Below are 20,579 nucleotides of genomic sequence, written 5' to 3'. Positions count from 1 at the left end.
AAGTATACTAAAAAAAAAAAAAAACCAATAAAACGGACAGACAGAACCCTAGGACAAATGGTAAAAGCAAAGCTATACCGACAAAACCACACACAGAAGCATACACATACACACTCACAAAAAGAGAACAAGGAAAAATATATATATATCATTGCTCCCAAAGTCCACTGCCTCAATTTGGGATGATTCGTTTTCTCTTCAGGTCTTCCACAGATGCAGGGTACATCAAGTTGATTGTGGAGATTTAATCGGCTTCTCCAGAGGCTGCTGGGAGAAATTTCCCTTTCTCTTCTTTGTTTGCACAGCTCCTGGGGTTCAGCTTTGGATTTGGCCCTGCCTCTGCGTGTAGGTCGCCTGAGGGCGTCTGTTCTTCGCTCAGACAGGACGGGGTTAAAGGAGCAGCTGCTTCGGGTGCTCTGGCTCACTCAGGCCGGGGGGGAGGGAGCGGTACGGAGGAGGCGGGGCGAGCCTGCGGCGGCAGAGGCCAGCGTGACATTGCAGCAGCCTGAGGCGCGCCGTGCGTTCTCCCGGGGAAGTTGTCTGGATCACGGGACCCTGGCAGTGGCGGGCTGCACAGACTCCCAGCAGGGGAGGTGTGTATAGTGACCTGTCTTGCACACAGGCTTCTTGGTGGCGGCAGCAGCAGCAGCCTTAGCGTCTCACGCCCGTCTCTGGAGCTCCTTTAAGAGGCGGTCTTAATCCCCTCTCCTCGCGCACCAGGAAACAAAGAGGCAAGAAAAACTCTCCTGCCTGTTCGGCAGCTCCAGACCTTTTCCCCGACTCCCTCCCGGCTAGCTGTGGCGCACTAGCCCCCTCGAAGCCGAGCCTCAGCTCCCAGCCCCCGCCCGCCCCGGTGGGTGAACAGACAAGCCTCTCGGGCTGGTGAGTGCTGCTCGGCGCCGAGCCTCTGTGCGGGAATCTCTCCGCTTTGCCCTCCGCACCCCTGTTGCTGCGCTCTCCTCCGTGGCTCTGAAGCTTCCCCCCTCTGCCACCGGCAGTCTCCGCCCGCGAAGGGGCTTCCTAGTGTGTGGAAACCTTTCCTCCTTCACAGCTCCCTCCCACTGCTGCAGGTCCCGTCCCTATTCTTTGTCTCTGTTTTTTCGTTTTTCTTTTGCCCTACCCAAGTATGTGGGGAGTTTCTTGCTTTTTGGGAGGTCTGAGATCTTCTGCCAGCGTTCAGTAGGTGTTCTGTAGGAGTTGTTCCACATGTAGATGTATTTCTGATGTATTTGTGGGGAGGAAAGTGATCTCCGCGTCTTACTCTTCCACCATCTTGAAGCTCCTCCCTATTTAATTGTTTTAGTTGAAGTTCAAATTGCCCCACATTTGGCCATTGGGAAAGCCTTCATATTTCTTTGTATAATTTTGACATAACTCGTTTAGTCTTAAACATTTCTAGGCTTCCTCTCATGCTTTTTCTACCATAGAACTGAGATCAGTTATTTGACAGTGTCCTTATTTTGGGAAATGTCACTTAGAAATCAAGATCTCAGCATTCTGTGTGCTTACTGTTACTGAGGTATCATTACCTCTAAGTACATTTTATGGGCCGAAATCCAACTGGGTTTTTCCATTTAAATCCAACACCATTGGACTTTTATTTTTCTTTATTTCATATTTGTCTCCTTTCTCTTTTCTAGGCAGATTAATGTACATGGATACAAAAATGTTTGCATGGCAAAATATACTTCTACCTATGGTATTTGGTTTACACTGGCTGCCTGGACTTCTTGCTTGGTGCCCTGCACTAAACGCTGCACTTTCCTTCTCCCCAACCTGGTCTCAGTAGATTGGCTCTACTGCATGCAGGTGAGCAGATCCAACTTTGCTTTGGTAACAGCAGTTTCCATCAGGAGAAAGGCAGCTTGGCAGCTGAGTTGGTAAGTAATCCTCTAAGTGTGTTCAGTTGAAGTGTGGAACATGAGCTCGGGAAAGAGCAACTCCTATTTCTGCTTGACCTTCCTCCCATCACCACCTTGAGTAATTGTCCTTCTGAATATAGATCTAGCAGCTCAAGTCAGATAGATGGATGGCCACAGTGCATGGGTCTCCCAGATCATCCAAACACAAGTAATTAGGAGTGCACTATATTTTACTATCTTAGGTTGTAAGTAAAATTATTTAAAATAATGTCTGTATTTTGGGGGCTAGAAGAAAATTTTGATATTATCAAATAGATATGTTTATTTATAGGCATGAACAACAAATTTTACTTGAGAATTTGTGTGAATTGAAATATTACAGTATCTTTAGACACTGATATCATTATACATGCAGATTTTTTCTTTTCAGATATTAACATAATATAATTATAGCCTCTCAAATGATCCTTATGAGGATTTAAGTGCTTTACTATTGCCCTATTATTGCACCTCACATTTTTCTTATTATATTGGGGGAAAAAAGGCACATAATTAGTTTCTAGTAGGGAATTTCCACTTTTATTTATGAATATTATCAGCCTATTATACCATCCAAATAAAAGACTATTTACTCCCTCAACTTTTGCATATATAAGAATCAAAATTAATTGTTTTTATTTTAGAGCTTGTTTATTCTGTGATCCTAATAGTTTTGCAAAATAATGAAAACCATTTTCCATCTACTTGATATCTTGAAAGGTAATTTTACAAAATGGTAAAAAGGAACCATACAAGGTATTAGCTTTACTACATTCTGCATTCTATTAGACCAATGACCTAGAATGCTAAAAGTTTTCCTGTACCCAACACAAATTAACTAGAAACAATGTCATTTTACTTCATTTTCATACTTTTTTTTTTCTTTTCTTTCTTTCAAATTATGAAATTGTGTCGACTCTTTGGCCTAGAGTCAGTCATTTCTTCTTCAGTGTTTCAAACCTTAATTCCAAATTAGTCCCCGCACTCAAGCTGACATTGTGAGTATACTTTTCACTACACTATGTTTAGAGGGCTCCTTACCCTAAAATATTAACCCCACCCCTTATCATTTCACCATTAATTCCTTTGTTGTGGTTAACTTCTTAAATCCTACAGAGCCACTGTTTTGTAAAACATAATGTGGGCAATGCTGCTCTAATAAACCCTTCTGGAAAGGACCATACTATAAGTTCTTTTTAGCAAACGTTTTTTGCCGCTTAATACTTCAATACAGATCAGTATGCATATCATGTAGACCTTCAGGAGAGAAGGCTTTAAGGAACTGATAGTTCCAACTTATTATTATATTATAAAATTCTATGGTACAAAACCTGTGTCATGCTGTACTCCGTATTCCCACGTATTACCTAATATCATGAAGCAGAGTAGAGTGTTAAAAGCAGGGATGCTAAAGACAACTGCTTTGGTTTGTATCTTAGCTCTGGTAATTTCTAGCATATGATCTAGATGAATTACTTAACCTTTCTTTCTCTGAATGAGTTATCTCACCTGTGAAAGGTAATAATAGTGCCTAATTCATGTGGCTGTGGTGAGGATTAAAGGATATATGTAAAATGCTTGCAACAGTGCCTGGCATGTGTAACATTCACTTAGATTTTGTAATTGTGATTTGTGCATAGAAGGTGCTAAGTAAGTGTAAGGCATCAGTAATTGAATATGCAGTGGTGATTCTTACATTGTTTTCACCTTTACTGAAAACTTTTAGCAACTGCAGAAAGAGAGAATAAGTTTTCAAAAGTTAGTATAAAAGAAGATTGACCTAAGAGAAGGGCTACACTGACAGGATTCATGAGAGATGTGGACAGCACGGAACACAGAGAGAATCCCTGGATGACTGGGGAAACACAAAGAATTAAAAAGAAGCCCCAGTAGGAGTTTCCTTAGGTGCAACTTAACTAAGGATTTCTACAATACTTTAATGTGGAGAGATTTCAGATTAAATCCCTTTTGGGGGAAGAGAGTGATAAAGAAAAAAATGCACCATATAAAATGATGTAAGGTTATTGAAATTTCCTAACAAAACTCACTGATTTTTATCTCTAGCTTATCTCTGTAATTATAGGTAATCACAGAGAATATACTGTTTAGCATATTTTTCCATATGTACAAACACATATATATATAGTGTTTTATTATGTCTTCTGGATTGGTTTCATTCATCCTGAATTTAATTTATAAGGCTCCTTCTGTGGTCTTTAGTAAAAGCCTTTTTTAGTGTGATCAGATCAGGACAACTGACTGAGCACATGCGTCTCCTTCCTGCTCCAAATTTCTAGGAAAGGCAGAAAAAATACTTAATTACAGATTTGGAACACAAGACGTACACTTCATAGACCTCAAAGTCTGAACATATCTTGAGAGGCGAAAGGAACTAGACATTTCCACAGGAGTGGGTTTGTGTAAATGATGAAAGCAGCTAGTTGCTTAGAAGCAGCAGCTGAAGAAGCAGGGAGATGTCTCAGGCAGCTGTCAGGGTTATGGCCCAGGTACCTGTAAGAGAAACAACAAGACAGGTTACTACACCTCAGTCAGCAGGCGACAGACAGGTGGATGCCCAGGAGAGAATATAAACAGGGCACTGCATCCCACACCCAGAAGATTAGTTACAAATGCATATTTTGTGCCACCCCGATCATCACTGGAGTAATCTTCATGAGGGCAAAGAGACTGACTGTTTTGTCTTTTGTTGGGATTTCCATGCTAGAAAAATGCCTGGTATATTATAGGCACTTAGTAAATATTTGTTAAAATAACTCACACATTTTTGCAAAACAGGTTGTAGAAAGGAAAGGAGTTGCCATTTAAGTTTGGCTGTCCATGTTTTACATCACTTCTATATATAAGCTAGAATTGAACATTTTGTGAAAACTTGTGGGATTCAAGTATTCTTGGGAGATGTAAAATTGTTAATGAGTATTTCAAACACCAGATATTTCTGTCAAACTTAGGTTAAAAAAAAAAAAAAGATTCCATTATTTAACTGCTCTTCTTAGGAATGGAGAGTAGTTTTATGGCAATGATTTCAGATGGAGTCAAGGTGTGGGGATTGGCCTGGACGTACTTCTTACAAGGCTGTCTTTCTGGTCATAGTGTGAGAGCCACAAAGATTGGTGGCTGGGGTTTATTCTCCTTCACGTCTCAACATCCTGACAATAGGGTCCAGCCCAGGATAGGCCATCAATAAATGTTTGGTGAATTAATATTTGAATGAATGAGTAACTTTGTTTCCCAAGAAGTGCAAATTCATGTTAAATTATTCTCTCTGGTCTTTGCCTTCACAGTTTTTCCTCCTAATTTGTTTATGTATTCCAAATGCTCTAAACACTTAGGCATTCAGACTTTGTAGCATATATATTATCTCTTTGAGCAGAAATTAGCTACAGGGTAAAATGTCTCTGCTTCTGGCTAGCGTTTGTTATCTACTTTCTAAACATCTTCAGAGAGCTTAAGACTCTGGGAGAAGACAAACCGGTTAACAAATACCTGCAATAACATTTTGTACTGAGTGATAGAAATCTGCCTGGGTTCTGAGAAAGGCCAAGGAACAGCAGAAATGCTTCAGGAAGGTGTTAATGATGACTAGATATTTGTAAAGCAATCCAGCAAGCAGGAAAAGCTGGCCTTCCTTAGGGTTTCTGGGAACAGGTTGGCATATTCAGTCTCAGGCATGGCAAAAGAAACAAACTGAACTCCGATGACTGGAGCCTTTTAGTCATTGCCTTATAAATATACCCAATGCACATTTCTAGAGAGCCTGTTATATTCTAGACTCTGGCAATAAAGTTGAGAAGACATATCATTACCCTTATGGGCCTTATACTCTAGTGGTAAAGACAGACCTTAAAAAAGAAAAAAAAAAAATGTATAGCATGATAAACAAAAAGTAAGCACTAAGAGAAAAATAAAGCAAGTGAGAGGAATAGGAAATATCAGAGGGCAGTCAGGGAAAATGACATTTATATACAGTCATAAAGAAGAGAGAAATGAGCCAAGTGGATAGGACTGAATGTGGTGGGGGGATGGGGGAATTCCAGGTGTGAGGGACAACCAATGCAAAGACATAGAGGCAGGAGTGTTTCCGGACAGTGTGGTAAGAGAGAAGAGAGTAGATTTGGTCAGAGAGGCAATGATACCCCACAGCCCAGGGGGACTTATAGGGCATAATGATGATTTGGCTTTCACAATGACGGAGTGGGAGGCCACTGAAGGATACTGAGCTGAGGAATGGGACAATGTGACCTACATTTTGACGGGGTTCCATACATGCTCAGAGAGGAAGGACAAGATCCAGGAGTGCCTTGAAGTCAGCTGAAGAAAATGTTTTAAAGAAGATGGTGTGGTCACTTGTGCACAGTGTCATCAATAGGTCAAGTAAAAGTTGCCTGAAATGACCATTAGGTAAGGCAAGAGTGATGACATTGCTAAATCCTCTAAAACTGCAGATTTTTGGTGAACTGTTGGGGGCAAATGTCTAAATGGAGAAGTCATAGGGGAGGAAACAAAAAAGAAAATCTTCACAAATTTGTTGTGACGAATAGTATGGATGCGATCTTGAAGGGGTCAAGGGCCGTGGAAATAATTAATTCAGGAAAATATAGTGGTTTGTTTTGAATGTTGGGTAGCTGTTTTGCAAGCCAAGTGGCAGAAAGGTTGGAAAGGGTGATGCAAGCCTCAGAGTCCCAGAGGGAGGCTTTACCAATGGGCCATTCAAAAGATAAGCACATGGATTAGGATGTTTTGAAAGCGTAAACCAATTTTCCCAGAGAATACAAATTAACTTTTTATATTGTGTCACCGTTAAAAATTAAATTTTTACTTGGCTGTGTTAACTTTAACTAGCTTGTTATATGTGACACAATGCTGGCCAACAAGGTGAGCTAGTTTTCTTAGAGTGGAGACGGTTGGCTGATGGAGCCTCATTTCAAGACCCTAGTCTCCTTCCTGAGCAGTGGCAGATATTTATAGGCTGATGGATTGAGGTTAGGAGTTCAGATAGTGATTAAGCTGCATCATTCTTTGTGCAAAGCTAATAAACTCACACAGGGTTGGATGCAGTGCCCTTGGCCTCATTAGCACTGTTTTCCAGCTTCTCCATATATTCTGAAGAACAAATACATCTTTTCATGTTGTTTATGGTTCCCTTTGCTGTGCAAAAGCTTTTAAGTTTCATTAGGTCCCATTTGTTTATTTTTGTTTTTATTTCCAGGTGGGATAGGGAGGGTGGGAGGGAGACTCGAGAGGGAGGAGATATGGGGATATATGTATATGTATAGCTGATTCACTTTGTTATAAAGCAGAAACTAACACACCATGGTAAAGCAATTATACTCCAATGAAGATATTAAAAAAAAAAAAAAAGGCTCTGTGAGCTACCAGGCCAGATAGAGATTTAAGAACCAGATTAAAATAAAAGGAAGTTTTTTTTAAAAAAAAAGAACAAATAAATATATCCAGGGCTGCCAACTACTTTCAGTTTTTTTTTTATTCCTCCCAATGTTTTATCTTTCATCTCCTTTCAATCAAATCCTATGTGTTTCTATTCTATTTAAAAAAGAAAAAAATAGAACTCCACAAAGCATTTGCCATAAGGGTTCAGAAAACCCCGACCAAGAGCCCCAGGCAGACTTGTCATAGCATGAAAAATTACTAGTCCGTCTGAGTCTTTGCCCTGCCCTGAAGAATGCCCTTTACTGTAAAACTACAGGAGTTTCCCTTGACTCTTGTCTTCTGGATTTTCCCACAGGTGGTAGAACATTTTCCTTTTAAACTGCAGTTTGAGCAAACAGTTTGTGGGCTCACAATGAAAATGCACAATACTTTATAAAATAGTTTAGGGGTGAATGGATTTTCAGAATAAATAAGTTTTGTGTGAGACTTTTACTTAATGGATTTTAACCTTAAATTTGTATGGTAAGCTTTGTCATAAGACAGCGGCACAGACCCAAATATTTTCAGGGATCAGGCAGATATACTAATGAATGAAACTGGCTGGTATGTGACATTAGGGAATGGTGGAACCTAGAGAAACAGAGAGTGCCTTCCCTACCCAAGTCCTAGGAGGTGAGTGTGGGAATGGTGTGCTAGAATGAAAGGACAGAGACATCAAACTTCAAAATGCATGGAGAGGAAGTTGGCATTTCATTGTTGGAGCTAAGAGCAGAATACAACACAGTAGTGATTGAAAGATAAAATGGTGGATGGATAACACAAAGTGGAACCAGGTCAGTAGACACAGGGTGGGAAATCAAAGTTTAGGGTAAGTTTGGCATGATAATTCACTGGGCACAGGAATTCATATCTACAAAATGTTTGGCAGTCTGGGACCCACCTCCTATGGACATACCTAGGTTACCGACCAGGATTCTTGGCCTCCATAATCAATAGAAATTGGTAAGAGGCCAGGCAAGAAATTCAGGCAAGGCTTTACTGGGGTCCCTGCTGAAGCAGGAGGGAGTGAAAACAAGTAACAGGCTCCCTTGCTCACTGGCCGATGGGGGTGAGCTGGTTCCTTACATGGGGTGAGGACAGGCGCAGGTCCAGGGGTCGGGCCGGAGGGGTGGCTTAGGTGTTTTGCCCAGCCCTTTGGTGGTGCTGTGTACAGGGGGCATGTGCAATACCCTGCTTTTGCTCCCAGCTCTTCAGAAGTGGCAGTTGGGTTTTTGGTCTTTTTGTATCTTGTTCATAATTTGCCCCAACTACATATGCATGCAGTTATTTTTAGTCCCTTATAATTTCTTTGTGTTTTGTTGCCCCGGTGCAAGCACTGCAGCAAAGGGTCCCAGGTCCCAGCCTGTCTCACCTGTGTCCTTTTTATAGATAATGAGCTGACAGACATTTTTGTGAAGAGCCAGATAGTAAATATTTAAGCTATGTGAGTGAACTCTAGAGTCTCTGTCCGAACTACTCAACGCTGTCGTAGCAGTGTGCAGAAGCAACTATTAAAAATGTGGAGACAAATGAGTTGTTCCAGTAAAGCCTTATTTATCAAAATGGGTTATGAGTCAGATTTTGCTCATGGGCTATAGTTGGCCGAACCCTGTTACAGATGATGAAGTTGCTGCTGTTTCAAGAGAGGCTAACAATCACCTAATGTTTAATTTAGAGTAGTTTTTCTCTCTATTTAAAGCCACTGATTTCTGCACATTTGATTGGATATTTCTGGACAAACACAAGATAGTTCTAAGATAGTTACAACTACAAATAACCCTTCAAATTTTCTAGTAATTTTCATCACATATATTCGTTCATTTATTCGCCCAACAAATATTCATTGGATTTCTATTTTGCCCCAAGCGTAGTCCTTGGTACTAGGAATATAGGAACAAACAAGATAGATAGATACAAGTTCCTGCTGTCAAGGATAGTTACAGTTTATTGGAATTGTGATTTAATAGGTGAACATGAAAAATGACGTCTTGGGTCACTTCTGTCAGAAAGTGTGGAAATTCCCTGGAAGCTTTTCCCCTGGCACTAAGGAAAGAGCATATCTTGAGAAAAATAAAGAACTGAAGGAGTGGAGTCTGAGTAGAGAGCATTTCTGTGTGCACTCCTCTCATTGACTCATGTGAGGTCTAACTGCAGAATCAGCTCCTAAGCAACAGGAAATGGTCAGTTATGGCTCCTGATCTTCAGTTGGTGCTGGTACAGCAAAGAAAAGGGAGGGGCTCTCTCCAGCTAGGAACTTCCTTACCTGCTTTTTTGGTTGTTTTATTCTCATAGAAAATTTCATTATGATAGAATGGGGCGAGCTATTCTAAGATATGATTAAAATATGGATTTTTCTTGGGAGACGATGGCCAAATATTCTTTTTTAAAGTCATGATAATGATTTCTCGTCATGGTCTGAAAGCAAAGAATAAACTGGTTAAAATGTTTGATAGATCCCGCGATATCAGTGCCAGTGCTTAGCAAAAGAGCTGGGGGCTAAAGTGCCCCATAAAGCATTCCATAGTAAAAGTGATGATAGTTTTAGTAAAATAAAATAGGATGATGGCGGGCTTCCCTGGTGGCGCAGTGGTTGAGAATCTGCCTGCTAATGCAGGGCACACGGGTTCGAGCCCTGGTCTGGGAAGATCCCACATGCCACGGAGCGACTAGGCCCGTGAGCCACAACTACTGAGCCTGCGCGTCTGGAGCCTGTGCTCCGCAACAAGAGAGGCCGCGACAGTGAGAGGCCCGCGCACCGCGATGAAGAGCGGCCCCCACTTGCTGCAACTAGAGAAAGCCCTCGCACAGAAACGAAGACCCAACACAGCCATAAATAAATAAATAAATAAAATTTAAAAAAAATAAAAATAAAAATAGGATGATGGCCAAAGTGAAGATTTACTACAACTTCTCTAACAATATAATAGCAAAAAGAGTGGGATGGATTTTTTTTTTCTATATGATAGTTCAGCAGCCCACAGTTCTTCCTTCTGTTATTTTCAAAAATAAATCTTTCACAGTTCTTAAATGTGCCACTTTCTCATTGTAACTGTGCAGCATTATAGTTTGAGATAATCAACAACCCTGAAGGCAAGTACTTTTCAAAATTTTTAGATCAAGCATGAGAACATAATCCTTGTGAATGTCATTTATGCTATATTTCTATCATGGTATCAATTATTTATTTACAGTCTCTGATCTTGATGCATTTTTCAATGAAGGAATAGTTGTGCAATGGATGTGCGTGGAGGATGAGGAAAGACATTTATAATGGGATGGAAATTGAGTGGTTACGTGAGGATAAAAAAGAACTGGAAATTTTTTTAATTTATTTATTTATGGCTGTGTTGGGTCTTCGTTTCTGTGCGAGGGCTTTCTCTAGTTGTGGCAAGCGGGGACCACTCTTCATCGCGGTGCGTGGGCCTCTCACTATTGCGGCCTCTCTTGTTGCAGAGCACAGGCTCCAGACACGCAGGCTCAGTAATTGTGGCCCACGGGCCTAGTCGCTCCGCGGCATGTGGGATCTTCCCAGACCAGGGCTCAAACCCGTGTCCCCTGCATTGGCAGGCAGATTCTCAACCACTGCGCCACCAGGGAAGCCCTGGAAATATTTTTTAAAGTACAATAAAAGCTTTGAATATCTCAATTCAGTAGGTACTTCTTATACTGTAATTTTCACATATAGATCTAAAAAGATTATTAAACACATAGATGAAAGAAATCTTCCTTTCTAGTTGGTTTACTATCTGACAATGGGGACACTGCTTGGGTGGTTTAATTTGATTCATAAAATGGAATAAGATAAAGTGATTACTTTGCTTCATTTAATGAAATAACAGTTTAGTTATTTGATCATTACTAATCTTTTTACTTTTCAGCTTCTTTAAATAATTGTTCAAGCAGGTAATGAGATTTTTAATCTGTCCTATCATAGAGCAGCTACACAACCTTTTTTAACCTACTTGCATGGGCAAATTTGATTTTACATATATATAATATATACACACACACACATACTCTACTATATTTAAGGTGATATATATTATTATATTAATTAATTAATATATTAAGGTTTTATATATATTGCTATGAACATAGTAGGAGTTAAATAATTTAGTTGTTGAAACAAGAAATCAAAAGAGATGAAAATTTAAACTCTGATTTAACATGAATGCAAGTAGCATTTTTGGAGTAGATCATTGTCACCATAATTTCATTATCGTTCTTGGGGAAAGGCCATATTTCATGTTAACAACAATTCAACCAAAGAATTTTTCATGAGGCTTGAACATTGGAAATTTATCTATGTTAAATGCTATGAGGTTCTACTTTAAATGAGTTCTGAATGTAAAAGTTTTAGCCTTTAGCATTTTTGTAACTTTGATGATCTCGCATATATTTTTAAGTTAGGATTTGCTGATTCTTTCTGTTGATGTAAATATGACACCCTCAGGTAGTAAAAGTGTACATAGTTCATTTTAACATGGTTTGAAGATATGTGTATATTTTGTTCTCCGATAAGAAAGATTTGAAGGAACACTAAGATCTTTATTATATACCTAATTTTACATGAGGTTTATGAAACGCTGTTTTTTTTTTTCCACTTTAACGTTTTGAATATATTCTAGATTTCATCACCAGCAATACATATGGAGAGGACTAATAGGTAAAATAAACAAATCCCTAATTAGTTTCTCTTATGCAAATATTTTCTGGACACCTATTTTCCATGAAGTATTATGCCTGACATTTTAGTGAGCACCTAGAAGATTAAGATGTTATTTGTTCTCAGTGGAAGAAATACAGCTAAAGACTAAATAGTGATATTATAGGGCAAAAGATAACTGCTCTGGGAGAGGAACAATTCAGTGCTATGGAAATTCACAAGAGTAGGCAGTTATAGTTTTATTAGGTGGAGGATGGATCAAAAGGGTTTTATAAAGAGTGTGACATTTGAGAATGACCTTGAAAATGAATAGGATTTCAAAAAACGAACAATAGGCAAGAGACTCCTAGGGGCTGAGAATAGCGTGATAAAGGAGGAGACAGAAAAGTGAGGGCTGTGTTCAGGAATGTGTGTAACAGGCAACCTATACAAACCGGGGGGGGGGGGGGGTGGTGCAGAGAAAGATTAGGCTTAAGATGTAGGCACTGTGGATGGGCCTTGATCTATGTGTCTGCACTTAATTCTTTGTCAATTAAAAGCAATAAGATGTTGTTTGTTTTAGTAGTGGATTGTTACAATCAGAGCTGTGACTTTGCAAAAGTGTTTTCCCTGGTGTGTTTGAGATATATTAAGGGCACCTTTGGAAAGGAGAGTTTGGTGGAGAGCTCACATTTACAGAGGATATTTGAGGAACTAGGATGGTTTCAATGTTAGTAGCATTTAACTTTGTGAATTTACCGTTTGGTGTCTGGACCTTTGCCTTGTAATCATACGAAAAAGAGATGATTCAGTGTGTCAGAGTTGATCTCTTAAATATGCAGATAGGAATTTTTTTTTAGTTTATTCGTTTATTATATTTTTTTTGCACTGCGTTGGGTCTTCATTGCTGCACATTTTTTCCAAGGGACCGAGAAGCTGCTGGAGGTTTGGTTCTCCAGGCAGCAACCCGACGCAAACCAAAGATCTGGCAATCTTGGTACCATCCCAAGATCCGAGTGGGACATACTTTTGAAGGATGTGCAATGTTCAATCATAAGGGTGACAAAAACTGACAAGCAGGAAGCTTATGTACTCAGTGAGAGTAGCATATTTGTCTCCAAGAGACAAACTATAGATTGAATAGTAATATAAATTAATCCTAGTGTGTATGATAGAAGAGGGAAAATTTTGGTGCCATAATTTCTCTCTTCATGGTGTTGGACTTAAATCAGTTGAAATGTATTTCTGTACCACAATTTAAGCTTCAATAAAGGTTTGCTTAATTCAAAAAACAGAAAATCATACAAGCAAACTAAGGTATGATATAATTTTAGATAGTTGTTTAGATATAAAATAAGAGCATCTATTTGATATGACATTAGAACCATTCTCTTTTGATTGGACTAGGAGTCATGACACTGAACTCAGAAAGAAGAAAATATACTGTTAGAAAACCATCTAACCTGGCACTGGACAATGTTACTCCAAGTTAAGAATGAAAATGTTATTAGTGATTCCCAATTTTAAAACTTAACCAGTGAACCAAGTACTAATGATGATTGTTGGATCAAGGAATGTTATTTGCCTCCCAACTTTATTCTTTTCTATTACTTACTAATTATTTACATATGAAATAGATGAAGGGGATTAGGAGGCACAAACCACCAGTTATAAAAGAGATAAGTCACAGGGATGTAATGTACAGCATAGGAAATATAGTCAATATTTTATAATAACTTTGTATGATGTGTAATCTATAGAAATAGTGAATCACTATGTTGTACACCTGAAATGAATACAATATTGTAAGTCAACTATACTTAATAAATAGAAAAATTAAATTAAATAAATAATTACTTACTAATAGAACCTGATTTGCTAGATAAATAGGCTGCCTATCACAGAATACAATTATTTGAGTGTGGCCATGTGACCAAGTAGTAAGGTGAAAGCAGGGATGATGTGATGAAACTTCAGGAAGTCTCCTTAAAAAGAAAGGCCCACTCCTCTTTCTCCTTTTGGCTTTTTTTTTTTTTTTTTTGTAGTTCTTGCTTGCAATTCTTCTCTGACAGTTAGAGCTACATTACTTGCTTTAGGCCATGGTTGATTTTGAAGATGGCATCTGTGCACCAGAATGCTAGAGCAGAATAGAAGAGCCTGGGACCCTGGTGAGAGGATACCTGGCATTGAACACAGTAGTTGACCCTCCTTATCTTCAGGTTTCGCATGCACTGATTCAACTAACTGTGGATTGACAGTGTTCGAAAAAAAGTTCTAGAAATTTCCAAAAAGCAAAACTTGAATTTGAAGCATGCTGGCAACTATTTACGTAGCATTTACATTCTATTTGGTATTATAAGTAATCTAGAGATTATTTAAAGTACAGTCATCCCTCTGTCTACAGGGAATTGGTTCCAGGACCTATCCTCAGATACTAAAATTCTTGCACGTTCAAGTCCCTTATATAACTTTTGGACATTCCCATGTAATCTTTAAATCATCTCTAGAGTAATTGTAATATAAAATACAGAGTAAATGCTATGTAAATAGTTGCTGGTGCACAGCAAATTATAGTTTTGCTTTTTGGAAATTTCTGGAATGTTTTTCAAATATTTTTCTTCTGCAGTTGGTTGATTCTGCAGATGTGGAACCCATGGATCAGGAGGGCCAACTGTATACAGGAGAATGTGTGTGGATTATATGCAGTTTACTACATAATTTTTATAAGGGACTTGAGTATCTGCAGATTTTGGTACCCATGGAGGTCCTAAAACCAATCCCCTGCAGATACCGAGGGATAACCAACTGTACTATCTACCTCCAGAGTTCTTTATAAAGAAAACCAAATCCACTTCTGTTTTCTTTAATCCAATATAGTGGGGTTTTCCCCCCTAAAATATGTGGCTGCAACCAATCCAACTGTTAGATTTGTACTTAGATGACAAGAATTTTTATTAATAATGATGACAATGTTGGTGATAGTAAGATGGAAGGATTAGAAAATGAAAGGATTTAGAAATTAGAGTAGGAGCCACTCTATTAGGCTTATCTTATATACTGGAGAGTAAAGATTAGAAAAATAATAAACTAAGAAATAAAGATTTAGCAATATTACTTAAAGTTACAAATGTTGGAGAGCATATGAAGAAATATGATTATTTAACTATAATACATTGAAATAAATGAATGGGGAGAAATATACTATCAATAAGCTAACTTTTTTTGACTTTTATTGTAGGGAGCAAATGATATATGAAAAGATGTATAATTGAGATTTTTTTGTTTTTTTCTATCTGAAGGAAAAGCAAACCTCCAAGCATAAATAACTAGAATATTGAAATATATATTGAATAAACAATTAATAAATGCATTAATAACTGGAATAAGGGAAGATAGAACTATTTATTTATAAGTAAGACCAAAAATAATAACTCTGAAAACATTTCTCTAGTCCTCAGGTTTCATCCTCATCAAATGTTAAACATACGTTTCTTTAAAATTTTGTATGTTGGCTGTTCACTGTTATATGAACAATATCAGAATATTTCTGAAAAATGTTTAACCTTCATCAGGCATAGTCGATTATTATAGTTTCCATGATAGCACTATTTGATGACATACAAATGGTTTGCTCATTCACCTACTTACATGAACATTTTTTTGGTCCAAATTTTTTATGCATACATGCAAATACAATAAGGACATATTTTGAAGAATTCAGTAAAACTCCCATTGAACTAGAAACACTGTCTGCTCTGTGTACTTGTGTTGAAATCTCATTCCAGGTTCTATTTCACAGAAATCTTTCAATTTGATTGTAGTCTTTAAATATTCATTATTTAATATAAATATTTAAGCATTTAATATAGGTTGCTGACCTCTGACTTACTGCTGATGCTGAAACAATCACTGGGCATTTTTCTTTGTCTTTTTTCCTTTGTAATTTGCTGAAAGCTTTTCAATTTATAAACTATTTTTATGGCAAAATTATTATGCAGTGCATGAGATGCATGTAAAAATATATCAAATGTGAGCCTAATAGATGAGTAGAATACTAGACTTGTAAAGATGTAATGAATTGATGTTTACACTTTTCCAATATTAAATAAAATCCCTTGAGTGAGTAACAGTGTTTGCTTTCTATTAGACTATGTATGCAGAAAACTATAAGACACTGATGAAAGAAATTAAAGATGATACAAATAGATGGAGAGATATACCATGTTCTTGGATTGGAAGAATCAACATTATGAAAATGCCTCTACTACCCAAAGCAGTCTACAGATTCAATGCAATCCCTATCAAACTACCAATAGCATTTTTCACAGAACTAGAACAAAAAAATTCACAATTTGTCTGGAAACACAAAAGAGCCCGAATAGCCAAAGCAATCTTGAGGAAGAAATACGGAGCTGGAGGAATCAGGCTCCCTGACTTCAGACTATACTACAAAGCTACAGTAATCAAGACAGTCTGGTACTGACACAAAAACAGAAATACAGATCAATGCAAGAGGATAGAAAGCCCAGACATAAACCCACACACTTATGGTCACCTTATCTTTGATAAAGGAGGCAAGAATATACAGTGGAGAAAAGACAGCCTCTTCAATAAGTGGTGCTGGGAAAACTGGACAGCTACACGTAAAAGAATGAAATTAGGACACTCTCTAGCATCATACACAAAAATAAACTTTAAGTGGATTAAAAATCTAAATGTAAGGCCAGATACTATAAAAGTCTTAGAGGAAAACATAGGAAGAACACTCTGTCATAGATCACAGCAAGATCCTCTTTGATCCACCTCCTAGAGAAATGGAAACAAAACAAAAATAAAGAAATGAGACCTAATGAAACTTAAAAGCCTCTGCAGAACAACGGAAACCATAAACAAGACAAAAAGACAACCCTCAGAATGGGAGAATATTTTTGTAAATGAAGCAACTGACAAAGGATTAATCTCCAAAATATACAAGCAGCTCATGCAACTCAATATCAAAAAAACAAACAAACCAATCCTAAAATGGGCAGAAGACCTAAATAAACATTTCTCCAAAGAAGACATACAGATGTCCAACAAACACATGAAAGGATGCTCAACATCACTAATCATTAGAGAAATGCAAATCAAAACTACAATGAGGTATCACCTCACAACGGTCAGAATGGCCATCATCAAAATATCTCCAAACAATAAATGCTGTAGGGGCTGTGGAGAAAAGGGAACTCTCTTGCACTGCTGGTGGGGATGTATATTGATACAGCCGCTATGGAGAACAATATGGAGCTTCCTTAAAAAACTAAAGATAGAACTACCACACGACCCAGCAATCCCACTACTGGGCATATACCCTGAGAAACTCATAATTCTAAAAGAATCATGTACCACAATGTTCACTGCAGCACTATTTACAGTAGCCAAGACATGGAAGCAACCTAGGTGTCCATCGACAGATGAATGGATAAAGAAGATGTGGCACGTATATACAATGGAATATTACTCAGCCATAAAAAGAAACGAAACTGAGTTATTTGTAGTGAGGTGGATGGACCTAGAGTCTGTCATACCGAGTGAAGTAATTCAGAAAGAGAAAAACAAATACCGTATTCTAACACATATATATGGAATCTAAAAAAAAAAAAAAAAAAAAAAAAGGTTCTGAAGAACCTAGGGGCAGGACAGGAATAAAAACACAGACGTAGAGGATGGACTTGAGGACACGGGGAAGGGGAAGCTGGGACAAAGTGAGAGAGTGGCTAGGACATATATACACTACCAAATGTAAAATAGAGAGCTAGTGAGAAGCAGCCACATAGCCCAGGGAGATCAGGTCTGTGCTTTATGACCACCTAGAGGGGTGAGATAAGGAGGGTGGGAAGGAGACGCATGAGGGAGGGGATATGGGGATATATGTATACGTATAGCTGATTCACTTTGTTATACAGCAGAAACTAACAACATTGTAAAGCAATTATACTTCAATAAAGATGTTAAAAAAATACTCAGTGAGTACTGAATGTGTAGTAAATATGACTCTTGAGCCACAAATTCAAGTACGCTAGTAATATAAAACTTATTTCCTGATAATGTTAATGAAGCCCAATAATCACATTGGTCTTTTTTTCTGCCTAGAAAAAGAACGAAATCTCAATCAACTTAAGGTCATTTCTACTCTTTACTCAAGGTGAATATAAGTTACACAGAGCTTTCAAAACACCGAGTAATTTGGTGGAGTTGAGATCTATTTGGTCTTCTCAGTCATAAAGTGTTTGTGCTGGAATTCATGTTGTCATCTGCATTCCAATCTTGTCTTTATTTATGGGCTTTATTCCCCATTTGAAGCCATGTTCACAATTGCAGTTCATTCCTATTGGTATCCATGTCACCTTCCCATTGCACATTTCTGGATCCGGAAGGAATACTTTGGGATTGCCTCAGTCTCTTTCTGCCTGGACAGATCCACTGTGTTCTCCATACCCCTTTCCCTTCTCTATATTAAGAGTAATGAGTTCAGGGTTCTTAGTGCTTTTCTCACAATTATTCTGAGTGGCTTAGGTTAATTACATATTCTTTGACATTCTCTGTCTTATGCCCAGGACCTTTGAATTTGTTCCTGTTATTTGGCTACCTTGTATCTTTCCCCAAACCAGGAGGGTAAAATATTGGTCTGCTCAAATTAGGGAGTAATGGGAAGCTTGTAGATAATGGGCTAATATATAGATTTATAATAGCAACTAAATGATTGAATTGAAATAGTGCTTTTTTTTTTTTTTAAGAGAGGGAGGCGGAGGTGAAGCCAGGTGTCATCACCTGGGAACCCAGAGGCAACAGGAAGTGCTTTTTTAAAAAAAAATTAATTAATTAATTAATTTATTTATTTTTGGCTGTGTGGGGTCTTCGTTTCTGTGCAAGGGCTTTCTCTAGTTGCGGCAAGCGGGGGCCACTCTTCATCGCGGTGCGCGGGCCTCTCACTATCGCGGCCTCTCTTGTTGCGGAGCACAGGCTCCAGACGCGCAGGCTCAGTAGTTGTGGCTCACGGGCCTAGTTGCTCTGCAGCATGTGGGATCTTCCCAGACCAGGGCTCGAACCCACATCCCCTGCATTAGCAGGCAGATTCTCAACCACTGCGCCACCAGGGAAGCCCAGTGCTTTATTTTTTCTGTAATGCTTTCACATACAATGCATCAGATTTATACAACCTGTAAGATATCAATCATATGTATTTTAATTGCATATATCAATACATTGGCTCAAGGAAGTTAATTGACTTTCCTAGATCCAATCTGCTACTGACCCATTTATTGACTTTTCAGTTTCAATAATTTTAATTTATAAAGAGGTTTATTACTCTATTTGGGTATATATATATAATATTTATCATTTTATTTATTTCTACATTGAGTAAATATGCTTATACTCTGTGCCTAGTGGAATTTGTTTTTGTTTGTTAGCTTTTCCTGCTTAGTAACATTTGTGCTTTCTTTCTTAACTCTTTTTATTAATCAGTCAATCATTAAACTAATACTATTTGAAGTTTTAAAGGAGGCAATACTTTGCGACTTCTGTTGAAGGTAAGTTATTCTATAAAGATTTATTTGGATTATTTTTCTATCAAGTACCCAGGAACACAAGAATTTGGGCTTCTTGAAGACAAATGCTTGGCCTGACCATTTTCAGACCACCTACATAGGATGAATTTGGGAGGGGAAACTGCATGAGATATATTTCTTTTTCTTTCTACTGAGGAGCAAAACTCAAGGTTTTTCTTGAGCTTTTTCTTTTTTTTAACAATTTTTATTTATTTATTTTTTTAACAGGCAGTAAGTCTTTTTTTTTTTTTTTTTTTTTTTATGACTGTGTTGGGTCTTCGTTTCTGTGCGAGGGCTTTCTCTAGTTGTGGCAAGTGGGGGCCACTCTTCATCGCGGTGCGTGGGCCTCTCACTATCGCGGCCTCTCTTGTTGCGGAGCACAGGCTCCAGACGCGCAGGCTCAGTAATTGTGGCTCACGGGCTCAGCTGCTCCGTGGCATGTGGGATCTTCCCAGACCAGGGCTCGAACCCGTGTCCCCTGCATTGGCAGGCAGATTCTTAACCACTGCGCCACCAGGGAAGCCCTTGAGCTTTTTCTTGTTTTCCTTTTTTTTCTTCTAAGGATATATCGTATATGGGTGTGGAGGTCGATGGGATTTTTGCTTCATCCATAAACTGAGAGATTAGGCCATTGTGATCCCAGTTCCAAGAAGATCGTTTTTTAATAGACTCCTTTATATCTTATGTCCCATGGGCTGCAAAGCTATGAAAATCAAAGTTAAAGTATCTTGGAACTGAAAAATGCCCACAGAGCAAATGCAGCTTCACTGCTCTACTTATATCTCTGGATTCTGACTTTCATTTAGTATTTGACCTCTGAGGATTGCTTCTTTTCTTGCTAGTTAAAGGATGTATTTTAAAATAGAGTTTAGAATACATCCAACATTTTTTGTTGTTTTAATCAGGAGAGACATTCAATATATCCAGTCTCCTAATCTACCAGTGATGGAAGTCTATTCCTCTACTGTTGGAATACACTTTACTTTTTATTATAAA

At 38.3% G+C, this 20,579-nt stretch overlaps 1 long non-coding RNA gene across 3 annotated transcripts in view; it reads left to right on the top strand.

The window, feature by feature from the left end:
• Positions 1-536: 536 nt before the first annotated feature.
• Positions 537-20,579, top strand: part of LOC137777547 (uncharacterized) — a 207,247-nt gene continuing 187,204 nt past the window's right edge. For 2 of the 3 annotated variants that reach the window (XR_011076555.1, XR_011076553.1), the window contains exons 1-2: positions 537-882; positions 1,641-1,880. This is a non-coding gene — a long non-coding RNA (uncharacterized lncRNA). The remainder of the gene's footprint in view (positions 883-1,640; positions 1,881-20,579) is intronic. The other variant, XR_011076554.1, reaches the window with a different exon arrangement.

The sequence above is a fragment of the Eschrichtius robustus genome, chromosome 15 (assembly GCF_028021215.1).
Source record: "Eschrichtius robustus isolate mEscRob2 chromosome 15, mEscRob2.pri, whole genome shotgun sequence".
Taxonomy (NCBI): domain Eukaryota; kingdom Metazoa; phylum Chordata; class Mammalia; order Artiodactyla; family Eschrichtiidae; genus Eschrichtius; species Eschrichtius robustus.
Note: the sequence above shows the minus strand (reverse complement) of the source record. Positions and strands in the feature narration are given on the sequence as shown.